The sequence below is a fragment of the Corvus kubaryi genome, unplaced genomic scaffold (genome assembly GCF_017639235.1).
Source record: "Corvus kubaryi isolate FWS band 111438036 unplaced genomic scaffold, C.kubaryi_AGA036_p1.0 37341, whole genome shotgun sequence".
Lineage (NCBI taxonomy): Eukaryota > Metazoa > Chordata > Aves > Passeriformes > Corvidae > Corvus > Corvus kubaryi.
Window position 1 is genome coordinate 8,389,044 of NW_024581112.1, and position 18,023 is coordinate 8,407,066.

The window sequence follows — 18,023 nt, forward strand, 5'->3', positions numbered from 1 at the left end:
GAAGAAGTTGAACTAAGTCATCTATTAGAGCTTTTTACTCTTTATATTTTACCCTAAGGTAAGAAAGGCTTTGTTTTGATGAAAAAACTAATGAAAATTAACCTTTTGAAATAAATTACTTAATCCTTTCGTATTTACTGCTACATCTGGATGAAACGAGAACGTTTATAAGCGAAATACAAAAATGTGTACCATCTACCAGTGAACAAAACTAATTAAATTCACCAGTCACCAGGCTGGTTAATATTATAAAGACTCTGTGAATCATGAATATCCAGCCAGCCTGAGGGTACAAATCCATGAATCTAGAGAGTTTACCTGTCTCTTTTAGTCAGCAGGCTATCCCTTTTCCATCACTACAATTTAGGCATATATTGCCTAATAATAAATGTGATAATAAAAATGTGTTTTGGGAAGCAGGATGTTGTAATAGAGCTTTAGATCAAAAGTGAGATTCATTTTACTTAATTTAGCCAACTACAAGCTAGCTGCTTAGCCTAATCTGGTTGTATAGGCTCCCTCCTCAGTGGGGAGAGAGAGAAAGCTGGGATGAATTGCTTTTGGGAGGTGCCTGGCTTCCCACTGACAATAGAGGGAGCCTACACAACTGGCTTAGACAGGATACTTAACTTTTAGGTGGGTATGAGTTACTCCAGGCAAAGTCTTTTTGCTCCAGGAGATTTGAGTTTTCATCTGTTTTTCCACTGTTTTACAGCATAACCTTGGGAATATCACTTAACCTTTTTTTTTTTTTTTTTTACCTTGGACCTAGTTTCTCCATCGAAAAAATACTCTGTGGATAAAGTTCTTGGGGAACATTTGCCAAGGATGAAATACAGGTGCAAAATATTTTTCCCCCTGCTCCTGCTACTTTGATGTGTCTGTAGTTGTCATTAAAATAAACAGAATTTTTGTGACAGCGTAAGTTTATGTGTGATGAGAAGCAGGGCTGAGTGAAAATTATTTTAAAAGCAGCATGTATCTTCTTCAGATGTGACAGAATATTGTAAAAATAAAAATATAGTAACTGCTTACATGTATTGTTTCTCCCATCTTTGCTTCCCCTTTGCACCTTCCACTACCTGTCCATTCCCTCTCCTCCCCCCAGCAAAAATATATAGGGAGCAGGGAGAACATTCTTCAGATTAGGTCTGTATTTTAAATAACCTTGGCCTGTTTGCAACTGGGAAAATGTTTTTTTACTTGAGAGATTTATTTCTGTCCTTGTAACACCATGTACTATATGCATTGCACCTGTTCAGACATAAGCACAGCACATTATTATAGCTGTAGGGGTAGAAGCTTCCCAATATATATTTTTGAAAGGAGGGAATGCTGGGGAGAATAGCCCTCTCTTTTCAATTGTTTACCGAGCAGTCTCTTAGGAAGACTTCTTCCTCATCAAGATCAATTTTCCCTGCTCCCCTATTGTCTGGGGAAACCTATCTTCAGGAGCGTCTTTCTTGAAAGATCTCATGACTTTAAAATCATCAGTGGGCTTTGTGTAGTCTGCCTGTCAAAAGAGATATGTTTACACCTTCCCTGCATGTGTTAGAGCTATAAGGTTACGGAGCAGAATGGCTGATACGTTTCGGCGCTTCATGCTAATATGCACAAAAAATGTATTTATGATAATCACATGGACTGTCTGAAACAATGCATTCCAACATCCTGTAACATAAATAAGAAAGGTGGAGCCAGCCGGCACCGAAGTGTTTATTTGCCAGCAATCCTGCTCATCCCCGTATACCTTTGCTACGCTGCCTCAGCCTGGCAGTATTGAACCTGTTGCTGCATTAGCCGAGTTGTATTTTGCTAGATAGGAGAAGGAGGGTTGTCTGCTGTCTGGTAGGAGGGCTTTGTCTGTGTGCGCCTTTCTCTCTCTCCCTCTCTCGCTCTCCCTGTCTCTCGCACTCTCGCTCGCTCTCGCTCGCTCTCTCTCGCTCGCTCTCCCTTTCCCGTCTCTGTGGTTTGTAAGGTAGGTTGCAGTGTGTGTATATACACAACATCAAGAGCAGGAAAATGGACTCATTAGGGAGGCAGGCAGTCATTACCACTCACACTGTACTTCCAGGGAGACAGCGACTATGAGGAGACAAACTGAGGACTGGGGAACAAGGTAGGCCAGTCAACTTTTATAAAACATAAAAGAATAAAGCCTCTACTCTCCTTAAACCACCAGCAGTTCTTTATTCCCCCCCCGCCCCCCCTCGATTTTTAATTTGGAGATGTAAGTTTGCCAGACCTATTTGCTAGCTTAAAATTCGGAACATCTACAGAAGGCCTTACCCTCTACAAATGTTCCCCCCCCTACTTATTTAAGGGTGTGCCCCCTTATGATTCACTTTAATTACTTTTTTTTTTTAATCATGAAGGAAACAAATACGTTTGTTTTCCAACACTAGTTCCAAGTAAATCAATATCTTTCACTCTTTTAAAACAGCTCTCTCTGTATGTTTGTGGGTCTCTCTGCTTTTTCTTTTCTGTTTATGCAGTTCCATCTGTCGGTCCATATATCATGTTCTCCTTATTTACTGCTAAATGGGGGTTTATTAGTATTTGCCAATGACTTTTAACTGTAATGCCGGTGACTAGGGTTAACGGTGACTCTCGTTCTTTGTTTTCTATATATATGCACACTGTAAGTTTAAAGTCCATGCTTGGCATACAGTAAATAAAAGCAAAAAAAGAGAAAGCAGGTTCCACTCTTCCTGACAGGATTTTTATTCAGAGATTTTGCTGTTTATCTGTTTTGGTTTGGGGGCAGAGTGGGTTAATTTTGCTTATTGTACATGTACTTTTTCCTCCAGGATATTTTTAACATCTATTTTTCGTTATTAATGCTTTTGCAGTTTTCTTTACTAGGAAGAAAGGAGACATATATTCTAACTTTTATGTTGCTGATCTAATGTAACATTATGGAGGCATCACTGGGTTAATAAGAATTCAAACTTTCTAAGAGGGAGTTTGTATCCTTGGCTGCCCCCCACCCTCCCACTTTATACATGGTTATGCTTGTGTTTCCGTGTGTACTGACGGGGAAGGGAGGGGGGAAGGGAATAGATATTTTTTACAGTGGTGGCAAATTATGAAATCTATCGAGCCATTTTGTCCAGAAATAGTAACTATTTATTTACCATTTTTCGTTCCACAAATATGCTGCTTATTTGTATTTTTCAAACATTGAAGCTTTTCTCTGAATTGATTTTTTTTTTCTTCTTCTTTTTTTTTTTTTTCTGGGGAGGGATTTGTGATGCATTTCATAGCCCATTTAGCATTGTCGAGTTTTTGGAGCCCAGATTTATCATGGGTTCTAAAGACTGCTTAAACTGATCCATTTGAAATGGTCTTTTTATCTGAGCTCTTGTCATTTCTGTTGGAGAGTAAAACTGCTACTCTGCTGGTAACAAAAAAAAAAAAAAAGAAAAGAAAAAAGAAAAGAAAAGGGATAGTGGAAGTGAGTTACATAAAATGTTCTGGAGAATCCTAAGTAATTATATAAAATGGACGCTGATCAGTGGAGATCTCTGAACACTAACAATCACCTTTTTTTAATAGAAAATTATTTATTTAATAGCAAGAGGCGGACTTCTTAAAAACATGCATTAGGCCTTCCTTTTAGCACAAAGGAGTCCATAATGCAATATTCCTAACCCACCTGAGACTGCCTAGGAGATTCTCCAAAACCTTCAAAACCTTTGAAATGTTTCTTAAAAATCCATTATTTTGCAGCCAGAAAGAACTTTTGCTGCCAACAGGTTTTTTTGCTGCTGTTTGGTGTTTTTTTTAGCTGTCCTTTAACTTACGAGTCCCCATTTCTACAGAAGTGCCTCCTCGCTGAACAAACTAAGTTAATTGAAATCCAAAGCAGCAGATCTATTCACTGGCACTATAACTACAGAAACTACTTGCTCCATTTTATTAGCAGCTCTTCCAGAACATGAGTGAAACTTTTCAAGGTTTTGTATATCAGTGTGCCAAAAATTGGTGGCTCGTCTCTTAGCTGGGGAATGACATTCATTGTTTACTAATTTTTTTTCCTCCTTCCTTTTATTCAAACTTCTAAATTAATATTTTGTTGATAGACTTTAAATGTGTTTATTGCTACAGATGACCTGTTAACTGTAGCAAGGTATTTCGTCCTCTCCTAAAGTTTGAATCTCAGGCTTTGAAAATCAGATTGGTAGTAGAGGGGATGCTGAAGTTATGCCAGAAATGTAGGGGTCTTAAAGGTGGAGTTGCTGATGCTTCTGGGTGGTGGTCAGCCTGGAGTGAGGCAGCAGGAGCGTTTGCAGCCATCCTCCTTGTGGGATGGGTGAGGGGTTTTCAGGCACCTGTCATTTTGTCCTGAACTAGTGCAGGTGTATGTTCCTCAACAGCCCAGGTTTTTTGTAGGCGAGCCCATGGACCTCCGGATTCTTGCATGTACTTTTAGCAGAAGCCCAGACTCATCTGAACATTTTTGAAAAACTTTAAAAATGACTACAAGATAGCTCTTGATTTTATGAAAACTCCAGGCAAGAAGAATTCAAGCAGAGAAAGAGAGTCACAGTAGGAGAAACATTTTTCATTCTCCAGTAAGACTTTTTTTCTAATAGTAAAACCTTCTTCACTAGGAGGATGTGATTTTCTTTGAACCCCAACTATATTCTAGCCAAAAAAAAAAAAAAACCCTAAAAAAACAAACCAGCAACTTAGCCGTTTCAATAGCACAAAGTCCGTTTGCAATCTGGATAAAGCAGCAAAGGGTAAAGTATGCCTAAGTAAACTTAAATCGGGCATCTGGTGATGTAGCTGGAACTCGGGGAATGCCAAACCTGTTGGCCAGGGGGGCATGGCCGGGTTTGGAGGCGCGGCGTGCGCGGGGTGCTCGGGGTGCCCCTGCCCGCAGCCCGGGCAGCTGTGCGGGCCAGGGCTGGCGCTGCTCATTGGGTCACACTGTGCTTTATTTTAGTGTTGGAGCAGACAGTTATCTAACACACCCACATGAGGAAGTGCTCTCCTGGAGCAGTTATTTCATGCCTTGCCATGCCCTGTAGCTAGAGCAATTTTGGGCTGAATGGCGTGTGTATGTGCCGCTCTCACTCCTGTGAGACGAGAAGCAATGCTCTTGGGTTTTTTGTGTGTATGTTTTTGTGCTGGGGTTTTGTTGTTTTGGTTTGGTTGGTTGTTTTTTTTTTTTTTTTTTTAACAGGACCAAAAATGGGATATAAGACAGTTAAATCCAAATACCAAACAAATACCAAGTCAAATTATTTTTAATAGTGGAGGATTTTGCTTGTCTCCTAAAGGAGGAAAAAATATCTATCTTGTTTATTTTGATAAAGACAGTTGTAGCAATTTCCTGTGTTGAATATATCATTATTGTAAATATTACTCACAGTTTTCCTATTTTCACATTTTCTTCATAGGCCCAGCTTATTCATAAGGGAAAACAGCTGCAGAATATTAAAAAAAATTGTAATAGTATTTATGTAAAACTTTGATGTAAATAGGGAATAGTGTCCCCTGCTAGAGAATTCTGTGGGATGGCTTACAAATCCCATACAAGAGAGATTACAGTCTTAGATAAATTGTTATTTAAATTGTTTCAAGAAAACCTTGCTCATTTTTGCAGACCATATGAGGTTTTAAGCAGAATAATTTGAATAGAAGTTCTGTTTAGAAATTGATCGCATGCTGTGGCCTTATAGATTTCAGTTGGTTTCACTCCAGTCTGTTTTTATAGGAGTTTTTTAAACTGCGATCTGTATGGTAAAGAGCTTCTGCTGAAAGAGATTCATACAAGTTAATGGGAATTTAAAGACTGAAATTTAACTTCAAGTTACTTAGATTTTTTTTTTTAACAAAACTTTCAGAAAATCCAAATTCTTTATAAATGTCTTCTTTTTTTTTTTTTTTTTAATGAAACAATGCACTGGAAATAGTTACTTTTAAAGAATAACTTGTTCCTACTAAAAGGTTTAATGTTCACACTGTGGTGCACAGGGAAAATGATGGCAAATCAAAGTGAAACGGACTTCACTGTTCTTGTCTGGTCCAAGAAAATTTCAGAAAGTAAACAAACATTATCAACTGTGAAAAATAACTTGGATTTTTAATGAGCTGTCTATGCCAGGTTTCTCTTGGTAAAAAGTACTGTTTGACCATACACCAAATTTTGAGATACTTTTGTAAGAGCTGTACCGTTTTAACTTGAGGAGATTTCCACAGATGTATTAAACTTTCGGTGAGGAGTAAATAAAGGCAAAGGCTTTTGTCCAGGTGGTTCTTCCTTTGATAGCGTTGACTATATTCTTGGTTAGTATTTATCATAAAAGTTAATATTTAGTTCTAAAGGCACTGATCCAATTTTCCTCTAATAGGAGACTGGCATTTCAGAATGATTGCTGCTTATGTCTTTCATGTTTTCTTACATTTTTGAACTTAATCCACCAGCACCATCATGTGCTATGACAGCATTTTGACCGCCCAGCGCTGGCGAGAGTTCTGTTTGCAGATGGGTCTTGTAAAATGGTCACCAGAAGCACAGGGACATGTGCCACCTCCTCTTCCATAGCTGCTGGGGCAGCCAGGGCTGCTGCTGCTGCTGCAGGGCAGGTTGCTACACATCCCTGAGGTTTGCAAGAAGAAAGAAGTTCATCTTTTACCACGTGCAGGGAAGACTTTGTATCTTGAAGTACATAGAATACAGGAATTGGAAATTGGGCTAATGGGATAAAGCTGTCTTTAAAGAAAAAAAACAATGTTCTTCTGAGAGTTGGGTGTTGGCTTTGGTGAAATGAGTGTGGAGGGTCCCAGGCTGTTCGAGGGGGCAGATCTTCACCTCACAGAGAAGCGAGCACTAGGTGGCACTATGGGAGGAAAGGCCATGGACTATGCCAGAGCAAAGGCTGAAATCCTTTCATGCCAAGAATGGCCTCATCCCATCAGTGACAACCTGCCCTGCCAGCCCCATGGAGGGCAGATTTGCAGCCTGTGCTGTACTTGCTGTTCTCAGGTACTGCTCCTCGAGATCTTTTATGGCAGGTAGGGACTCTAACACAAGTTAGTCCTACCTAATTCAAACACTGGCAGTGTCTGTAGGACTTAATTCTTTAATACCTCATGCTGTAGTTCTTTCCTTGTGCTTTTCTGCAGTGGGTGGACACAGATCAGTAGGTAACATTTTATGTCCAGTTTGCACAAGTGTAAGTGACAGTAGCAAAGGTGAACCAGAACCCGTAGGGTCTTCCAGAATATTTGAGCTACTATCAAACCAGTGGTTATGAAAGTCTGAATTAAACTAGTTGGTAACTACAGCAAAGAAGAAAGGAAACCTGAATAAATGCAGTGCTTCCAACCCTCTGCAGAGCACCTATGGGAAATTTTTGCAGGACAGACATGGTACCATTCTGTAAGTTACACCTGTAGGTGACCTCTTAATATGACACTTTCAGACAGAGTGAATTTATCTTGGGGTCGTGGTAGAGCTGAAAATGCAAGCAAGTATAGTGTGTCGTTTGATGCGGAGGTAAATACAGCATGGGAATTACTGATTTTCCTTTTTCTTCCTTCTCAACTAAAAGACATGCTTTCTAATCTTTTTTCTAAAATCATCGATAGCTGTGTGATCAATTCCTTGAGGCTACAAAAGTAGGACTGGGAAAGTTGTCTTATGGACTTCAGAGTTGTCCTTTCAGCTGACTGAAAGTTAATTATTGATTTCTCTTTCCTCTCTAGAGATCCATATGCCTTTCTTTCTGACTAGAAAGTTAGTGGTTACAGTGCAGGAATGTGAAAGTAATCGTCATGTGGCAGTACAAGATTTCATGGGCAGGATGTCAGGAATGTGTAAGATGGAGGTTGACATGGGGAGAAAGTGAAGAAAGACAACTAGGTAAAAGCTTGTGTCCACTGTCATTTTATGTGGGTTGGATTTGGAGCCTGCTATTCTCCATGGTTCTGGCTCCTAAACTCCCAGCAATTTGAGAGCTAAGTGAGTCACAGGCATTAGTGACAGAGGAATGCTGAGAATAAAAACAAAACAACAACAAAAAACTCAACCAAAAAATCTCATTGTTTAGGCACAAACACAAGAAAACCATGTTTAATTGCTGATGTGCTCCCTCTGCTGGTTCTCTAAAACTAACAAATGCTATTCCCAGGAGACCGGGCCACACCCTCTGGGACACTGCCTGACAAAAATTGTTCCAAATGAATGGCTTTGAGCTCTCTTGCAACGAGCGGTAGTAACAGCAAAAGAAGTCTTCTGATGAAGTGTGTTAAGCCCTTGGATACCAGGCATGACTGCTGAGAGGTCATGAAATGTTCAATCTGTAATTCAGCCTTTTTTCCCCAGTCTTATATTTGATAGGTGTCCCTTTTCCTATGATTTTCCAAAGTTTGTATTTTCTGTTTTGCTGCAGCTGCTTCTAGGATTTTTCCCATCTGAAGGGGTTTTATCAAATGTTCTCATTGATGCTTTTAGTTTCAATTTTAGTGTATGTAGTGTCTGAAGAAGCCCTAATGTAGCTTAGGCTTTGGCAGCTTCCAATTCTTTCTGTCACTGTCAGTTAAATCTGCTTGTCAGCTTTATACTGTTGTGCCCACTTCATCCTATCCTTTGGCTTGAATACCGGCTGTTTTTTCAGGATACTCTTGAACATCCTTCCTCGTTGTGATGAATCTGTATTTCTTTTCCAAACATAGACTGAATTGTTTAATGTGTTCCCTACACAGCATATTTCCCAAGTAGATAAGTTCTTAAAATCCAGCGTTTTGTGCTTTCATACCATGAAAAAATGTCTCTCCTGGGTAAGATTGAGTACTGGACAGAAAAAACTGAAAAAAGCTGGATAGATTTCCATAGAATATTTGGAGTGTGTGGAAGATTTCTGACACAGTAATTATTCAATAAGAGATGGTCCCTGTGTTTCCGCCTGTGTGGACTGTCATGAAAAAGAGCTTCATCTTGCAGCCGTTGACACACCAGTGGGAATCAGCTGTGCAGAGCTGTTGCGGGACTGGGCTCAAGTTTTCCATGTAGAGTAATGAAAAGTTTCCTTTCTGCAAGTCTCATGTTTCCCATCTAGGTGACTGCTTATTAAATCTTTATCCAGTAGGGACAATAAACCAAATAGCCTGGTGGGTAGCTAATTGTCTGGAGTGACTCAAGTCACGTATAAATCTCATTTGTACTCAGTACGTTGACTCTCTCTGGCCTTGTCGCTCTCTCAAGTATTCATTCATTTTGAGACATCTAGAATGTAATGCAAAGAAAAGATTTCCTGGTCCTTCTATCTCAGCATCTTGGAGGATACTTGAAGACTGATGCTCCGTTATTTCCCTTTCACAAGCCACGCAGTTTAGCATCCCATCCTTCTGAAACATAGTGCAGGGTACTGGCCCCCATGTGGGCAGTCACATCAGACACAGCACTGAGACCTCATCACCCTCCTCTCACCAGGTCCCTGGATGGGAGGAACTGGAGCAGGGGTTGGCATCTCTGTGATAGCCTGCCGTCCTGCGGTACCTGCTCTGGGGATAAATAGAGAATACAGCGCCTGGGACTACCAATCTGGCACCTTTGCTGGTGCTAAACTAATACAAGTGATTAGAAGCGACATGAGTTCCCGGCAAAGGCCCAGCCTGTCCTGGTGGACTGTTTGAAGTCCAAGCCCTGTTTTGTAATTTCCAGCATTTCATGAAAATGCTGCTTTATTTTCCTCTCCAAGCCACGGCCAAGTTTTGAAAGCTTCAAAGCTTGCTGCAATTGGATAGGAAAAGTGTTTTTAAGATAGTGACATATCCTAAATGATCTGGTTCCTTCTGAGCTATACCAACCTCAAATCATTTATCCACCAAGTCAGTCAGGCTCATCCTGAAACATCTCACTGCTGTGAAAGCAGCTGCTCCTGAACGAGATTAAAAGCCAGTTGTGCTTTTGCAGTACAGTTAGCTATGCAGAACTTTGTGTCGGACAAGAGAAAGCTCAGTTCTTTTTCCCTAGTGCTGGGCATTTCTGGATTCTCGAATTCACATGCTTTTTCTTCTAGTCTCTGAGTCCCTTTTTACAGGGGACTGGATCCCACTCCAAGCCTTTCTTAATACTTTTGTAGACAAACTTTTTTTTTTTCCCAGTGTGTTTACAGGGATCTTAAATATTTTTGTCAGCATGAAGTCATAGTGCAGTATCAGAAGTTTTAATCAGATTGCAGTGCAGTCACTACTGTATGCAAGATAGTGATGAGGATAAGCTGTGCATTAGGGAAGCAGGATTCAGAGTTTGTTTCTAGTTTTTTGTGTTATTTTCAACCAGTCATTTCATTTCCCAGTTACCTGTCTTCAGGATAGAGATAATGATGTTTATCAATTTCTGAAAGCAAATAGGAGGGTGTTAGTTATAGCTATACTAGCAAGTTTTATCCTTCCCTCTTGAGTTTGTGCCTTGTTATCACCCTGAAGTGCATTACAAATTCTTTCTTTACTCTAATGACTTCCCTTTAGCCTCCCCATGAAGTTTTTGAATACTTGTGGTCTTTCTCTGGCATGTCAGACTAGAACTGACACCTGAAGCCCTGGGGTTTGGTTGGGTCTTTGTTTTGTTTTGTTTTCGAAAAGGTTTTTACCACATGGAGGTTAAGAGCTAGTATTTACTTAGGTAGCTTGGATGTCTGTAAAACTGTTCTGCCCTGCTCATGCAGGCTGTATTATGTTGGATCTCAAGTTAATTTTGCATATGTTTTGAGCCATGTCATTTCACAGCATTCAGCCCTAGGTTGTCTTGACCAAACTCCTATTAATAATTGAGCTATCTCAGTTAAGACTGTCTCAATGCTGGAGAGAGAGCCCTCTTGTCTAGATCACATCCATATCCAGCCCTGTGATAATTTATTCTGCTATCAGAATTTATTTAATTTTCACTCCACATCTTTTGCAGGTTTCAAAGAAACTTGAAAGGAAAAAGGACGTGAGCTAAAATGAACATCTCTAGAGTTTCTTGGTGAAGTCTGCTTGTGCAGGAACACGGTTTAGTAGACTGTAGGCTGTTTTAAAGAGTTACTGGAATCTGGAGTAATGTTACTATGGAACATTGACTTCAGTGTGGTAGAAGGATACAAATGGAGCATTTAGGAAGGAGGTTCGTGAAGAATGTGAGCAGCTAGAAGAAATAAAAGCTGAGACGCAGGCAGGGGGCAGAGCTGTTCAAAGAAAATGAGGACAAAAAGTCTGAACTTCATGCAAAAATAGGGGCTAACTTGGTCCCACTGGCAAGAGAGGGAGAAAATTTTACAGCAGGATTCTGTATGAGTAGGACCAGAGAGGGGGTGGGATGAGGCCACAGCCCTTTCCTTCTTCCTTATGAGCAGTGAGCTGGAATAATCATCATACAATAATCATCTTCAGAGGACTGTGCTCTTGGGATAAGAAGTTCCATGCAAAATTTCTGAATGTCTGTGTATCTGTCAAAATGTTTATGGGTCGTATTTTGCCCTATGTTACATTTTTATAAAAGTGGACCAGTTCCATGAAATTTGGAAGAACCAACCTTGAACCAAGAGCTGAATTTAGCTTTGTATTTCTCCCTACTGGCTGCAGCTGGCATACGTCTGAAGCAGTAAAGATGATGCATGGTACTCCACAAGTGATTTGTGACCAGGAGACAGTTTTCTTTAGGACAGTGCTGCTGCATTTGACCTCATTTCTGCTGTGTTAGATACTGTCTCCCTTGTGGCAGCATACATAGGTGTATTAATAAGATTCTTCCCAGATCTCTCCTTGAAATCTCAGCTTATGGAGTTGATGAAAAGGCTTGCTTTTACGAGGTGTTGGTGATTATGAGAATAATGCTCAGGCAAGGGCTGCAAAGAATTTACCATCCAAAAAAATGCCTTTTTTTTCTTATCTGCAAAGGTTTAATCCTGAGACCCTGTGTGATCTCTTTTTGTTGTTGTTGTTTTGGTTTGCTTTGTTCTCATTCACCAAAAAAGTGAGGTGCCAGTTCTGCCTCAGTCTTTCCCAGGCTTTTTTAGATAAAGGAGTTACACATGTCCTTCAAAACAAAGAACAGTTATCAGCTGAGTTCAGCAGGAGGAGGGAATGCTCACAAAAGGTTCTAGGACAGTTTAGCCATAGATAGCTGCTGATATGGATAAATAGCGCTTTGCATTTCTGAAGAAACTTATTCAAGTATCTTACAGTGTTTAATGAAAGTAGTTAATTTAGTTTTGCCTAATTTCAGTAGCTGAATCAACATTATTATTTCCATTTTTTAATTAGAAACAATCGAGGCACAGAGAGAAGAAGGAAGTGAGGCCTTTCTTTCTTCCTTCCTCAGTGTATTGTACATGCAGATGGGAGTTGGAAAAGTAAAGACCATGTTCCATGGACAAAGGAAGCTCAGATGATTCTTGGCTATGTTAAAGACTGTTAGGCTTCTTTTTTTTTTTTTTTTTTTTACACCATTGTGGTATTGTAACACACACGCAACTTCTTTGCCATTAAAGTCTTGTTTCTACTTCCAAAATGAAATACAAAGACCCTACAGTAACTGAAAATTGAGGCCAAATACATTTAATATACCAACACATCAACAAAGTCTTTAACAGCAGAATTTTTAAAGAAAAAAACCTTTTTGGTGTTTTGTTTGCTTATTATTTATAATTACTCTCTTAACTGAGTTAAAGTAACTTCAATTTTTTTGTTTTCCCGTGGCTGGATTTCTCTCAGCTGGATATATCCTGATGAGCTCCAGTGTTAGCTTTAGATGTTAGCAGTAGATATTCAAAACTGGACCAGTCTTCCACCTCTCTTTGTACAGTAAAAATCATAGGGAAAAGCTATATCTGGCTGAAATACAGAGTGGTGTTTCTTGATCCATTAAATAGTCGTCAAGAGACAACCGGAGCTCCCTATCACATATTAAGGCAAAGGTGCCTTCAAATAATTCTGTTGTTCTGAACTTCCTGTGTGTATGTCTGCTCTACGTGCAATGGCTCTTAACGTCTAAGAACTGCCATGTGGAGAGAAGGAAAAACAGCCCTTAAGGGGACACAAGCATCTAAAGAGGATTGTTACTGGTCTGTTTAAACTTGTCAGTGGGGACAAAGCCCATGCAGGCAGTGAAGGGAGCCCACGAGTGCTGGATCTGGGCAGAGCACAGGTGTGTTGCTGCCGAGGCATCTCTCAGAGAATGAACAGTGGGAGGAACTGATTTGCTTGTATATTCAACCTGAAAACTGTGCAAGGGATAGCTGCATTTAACTTTTTGTTACTTGAGAATGAGATTCTCAAGATCTTGAGATCTCAGTTCTTGAAAACTTGCAAACAAGTTTTGGGTTTGTACCGCTCTCTAATATTTTTTCACTTCCCAAGAGCCAGTTTTAATGACTGTTGATGCTTAGAAGGCCAGATTGGAAGGACAGCAACAGAAAGTTTTATTAGCCAGCACAATTAATACTTTCTTCCTTAAGAGCCAAATTCATCTAGTGTAGTATGTTTACAAAAGAAAAAGCTGGAATGCACAATAAGGTTTTGCCTTTATCAGAGACATATGGACTCACCATAACTGGGTATATGTGTGAGACTATAACAAAGAACACTCCTCAGGCATGTCTCACGTTTCAAGGGTTGAAGGGCAAATGGGATGAATGTCCCTCCTAAAAACTGGATGAACCAGCTTTTTCATATGCAATTTCCAATTTCGATAATCCCCAAGAAGCTTATAAGAGCCAGGATGGAGTCACTAAAACCTTGTCTTATTAACCTCCAAGAGGACACAAAGGGGTTTGGATCTCGAGGCTGGTCAACGTGCCAAGTGCACCTCTTAAGTACTCTCACACTGACTCAGCCTGCTGGAACTTTTGGCAGACGCAGTACAGTAAGGTTCATGAAGCAGATGAATGCAGTCCATGGAGACCAGGTTTACTGGGATAATTCCCACCTGAGAAAGGAAAGTCAAGCTTCTTCGTACAGGAAAGGCAGTAAATACCTTTTCCTCCTCTACATCCATCCCCTAAGGAGAGGTTTATCCCCTGCTCCCCTTTCACACATATATGACCTGTTTTTTAGATTGAATGGTCACTCAGATTCATTCTGCTGATAAGCACTGGTCCTTTGAGAGATCCTCAAGTCAATTGTATTTGAGTCCTCTTACTCTTTAGGATACTTGTGTCCACTTTACATGCAAAATTCAGACACAGATATTCTACAAAGGTTCCCTGCTACACAGTTGCCTCTACGTGCTGTTGTGGTAATAAAAACTGGCAACTTTTTCTGTCATTAAGCACCTTCAGTGTTATGCATTTACTTTAATAAATCAGTTTCTGGATTTGTTTTTTAACTGACTGAGGTACAACTTTTACCATAATTTATTAGGGTGTATGTAGTCTTCAAAAACTCCGAAGCAGTGCTTTATAGGACACACTGTTTTTCCTTCTGGGTGCCATGAGCCATTATGCATCTAAATGGGTTTGGGGGAAAGATGGGTCAAAGAGTCAACAATTATGTAGGCATTAAGTCAGCAAATTTAGAGGATACTTACTTCTTAACCATTTTATTGAACTCACATCTCTCTGTGGCCCTTCCTTGGTTTTGATGGGGATCACCAATGTGTTTAGGGGGAAATTCTGCTTGGCTGTCCTGTTTTCCTAAGTTTCAGTGTACCTAAAGATCAGTGTGGTGGGAACACAGTGGAGGGTTTGGAATCTGGAAGAATGACAAGCCATGGATTACTCCAAACTTTCTGGGAAGCCTGAGGAAATGAGCTGAACTTCTGGGTGAACCTCTCTTAACTGAAACTGTTGAGGTTCCTTGCCTTGTCAGAAAGAATCTCACTTCCTCTTAGAGTAAGTAATTCTGCATAGTTCAAGAGAGACTTTAATGGTCTATACTCTATTTTTTAGGAAATATGCAAGAAAAAGCCTATTTTGTCATATGCATAAAACTGTAAAGCTTCAAATCTTTATTGCTCTTTGCTTATAACGCTTTTACTTTTCTATATCCTTACTCTGAACACCTGTATATTTTACCTTAACAAAAGAAGCGCAGTAAGCCGAGCAAATGGACTGGTGTTCAATTTGCTTCCTTATTTTCTGCCTCAGCAGGTCAGGAACCTGCTCCTTGTGGCAGAAGGGGCCATATGCCATGGTTCCTGCTCTGCAGTGTAATCAGATCTGCTGTGTGTGCACAGTAAAACCAAGCTGAGCAGAATTCGGGCAAGGTGCACCAAGCTCAGCACTTGTGTGCAAGACAACTGTAATAATGCCCATGCTCAGGAGCTCCAGAGCTTCCTGGAATCACTGGATTTGCTGAGAATGCACCAGAACTGATTTGGATGTTTGGAATACACCCAATACATCCCAAACTTGCTTGACTGAATTCATGGTAGTTTTCTCAGCAGCTGTGCTGGCTTTCTCTGGGAGTAGGTTCTTCGGGATAAGCAGCATTAGGAGAAGGTCATGAGTGAGCTAAGTACAAATCAAGGATCCTGAGTACAATCTTCAGATGCTGAATTTATTTATTTTTTTTTAAATTCAGGTACTATTTTTAATAACCTTAGATATGGCATGTGTAAGAAGAGAAGATGTGACAAATAAGAGGATGTTTCGGGTCTGCTGTAGACCTTCTTACTGATCTGGGTACTTCACCTCTGCTCTTCTGTTCCCTAGCAGTGAGCTAGAGTGATGGGAGAACCTTCTGCATGCCTCAAAGCTTCATGAACAGTTTGTGGAGTGCTCCGAAACCTTTACGTAAAAAAGGCTGGGGATAACACAGTAAATATTGCCACATTTAACTTCTCTTGTTCTGAGAGGAGTGAGCAGAAAATGCAAACACATGTGTTACCATGAGAAATTAAGATGTAGTCATTTCAAAAAATTTTCCAATAAGGAAACCATCTTCATTAGCTTTAACTTTTTCTCCCCTTATAGTGTTTTGCCTGATCATGTCATCAGTGGAAGAATGCACAAATGGAACAAAGGGTAGTAGGGCTGAAAGGCAATTTATGACTCTTCTAAACCTTGTATCCTGCTGATATAAATTAAAGTTTTAATACCAGTTGAGGGTTGCAGTTCTTTTCAGAGTGGAAGAAGATGAGGAGAGATGGGTATTTGGATAGAGAGGAAGATAACCAGCAAGTGTCCCCCTGGGACCCAGTGGAGAGGCTGATCCCCCAGTGATGGATGAACATGTCTTTGCCATGATGAGAGATGCTGATATGTTGTTTATGTCTTAACCTCTGGCAGAGGGAAGGGTTCAGGAGGATGAGATTTAGAAGTAGGATAGAGGTGAATATAAATTAGATGGAAACAAAGGGTGAAGAAGAAGAGGAAGGTGCAGTTCCATAGTGGCACATAGGTTCCTGTGTTTGTTCTGGAGTTTGTGGTTGAGCTGAGTGTCACCAGCAGCACTGCTGCATTTAGTGTGCTCAGTGTAAATAGAATCCATAAATAGTTTTGTAAAGTGTCAGGGTTTTGCTTGTGAAGTCACTTTTATGGTGACTCTTGCCTCTGCCATTTCTTTCCTTACCTTGTTGGTGGGCTGAAGTTACTATTGCTTAGCCCAAATTCACATGTATGAATATGCTTTCATCTCTTTCTCTGTTGCTTTGTTTATCTGTCTCTGTCTGTCTCTCTGTGCGCCTGCTGCTTGTCTGCCTGCCAGTTTTTTCTTTGTCTCTATCACTTCATCATTGAACCCATCTGTGTAGAAAATGGGATATTTGGCTGTCTCCTATTTTTTTTTACTATTATTTTTTTAATTATTTTTGTCATTTTGTTCCCTCAGACTTATGAGGATGAAACTCGCACTCCTGGGGGTGCCAGGCATTTTAGATCTTGCATTTAGGAGGAGCCGCGATGCTTTTTGCGTCTGTTTGTCTGTCCATCTGTCTGCTGGTCTATAATAAGCTGTGCAGCGAGACAGCAGCTTACTATCTGTGTGTGTGAAATTAGCTAATTGGTGTTAGCAGCAATATTTTCACATGTTTTATAAGCAAAGTGCAGCAAGGTATATAAATGTAGATATGATCCAGAGACACACACACATACACACACGCGCGCGCACGCAAGCCTGTCGCTGCTCATGCATAGACGCTCAGAAGTAATTAATGTTAATAAGATTTTAATGTGCTTGTGAGATCATAATGAGGAGAAATGAATGCTCTGATTAGAAAAAGGTAACTGTGTGTGTGTTTTGGCTTAGAACAAGATTTCCCCTCTTTTTTATAAATCACAATTTCAGAACTTGTTTGTGATTGCATCAATCCGTTTTTATTTTCAAATTAGATGTCTGTTTAGCCATTTGAATGATTATCCAAATAAATGGGTAAAACCTTGATCATAAGGAATCGTGCAGATTTTTTTTCCTCCTTAGAAAGCGGAGCTACCACATGACAGGGCTGGGCAGCTTCATCCTTCCAGCATTACATTTTTTGATGCTGCTTTTAAAGCCTCATCAGCAACTGCTCTCAGAGAAAGTGCTCATTTTTTACAAATAGAGATGTTTATCTATAGGTGTCTGCAGTGCATAATCAACCAGTGGAACTATTGTGCCAAGGCACATTCCTGTTCATCAGTAATGATGAATCCTCAGAGTCCAGGTGATCACATGATACCTTGATTATATTTTGAAATAATTAGTTTAGGAGAGCAGAACTGTATTTATGTATTTTTTTTTTTCCTTTCATGAGTCAGTTTCCAAATAAGAGGGATGGGAAAGTGTTTGCAGGAAATATTTTACAAGCTAGGATGTTTTTTCGTCCTGGATGCTGTGTAGTCACCAGACCCCAGGCTGGCTAAAATCCAGCTGGACACTAGGGGTCCTTCTCTCCAGCAAATCAATGAAAATATTGTCCAGAGGGCTTCACTTCCATTTGCATACTTATTTTTGTTATTAATCCCTTCGGGATTGGGACTTTTTTTTTTTTAATTGACACTGAAAGGTTAGATACTTAGTTTTAAAAACATCTAGAATTGAAAATACAGATTTGAATAGTCCATATTTCAGTGCATCCCATGTTGCCTACCACCCACATTATTCTG

General features: G+C 40.0%; 1 protein-coding gene across 6 annotated transcripts in view; it reads left to right on the forward strand.

The window, feature by feature from the left end:
* The window catches only part of ZBTB20 (zinc finger and BTB domain containing 20), a 503,536-nt gene that overhangs the window by 26,790 nt on the left and 458,723 nt on the right, over positions 1-18,023 (forward strand). For 3 of the 6 annotated variants that reach the window (XM_042031783.1, XM_042031788.1, XM_042031784.1), the window contains exon 1: positions 1,812-2,119. The exons of 1 other annotated variant lie outside the window; for it this stretch is intronic. The gene's annotated coding sequence lies outside the window, so the exon portion shown is untranslated. Of the gene's footprint in view, positions 1-1,811; positions 2,120-18,023 lie in introns of those variants that run through there. 2 more of the 6 variants (XM_042031785.1, XM_042031787.1) reach the window with 1 other exon arrangement.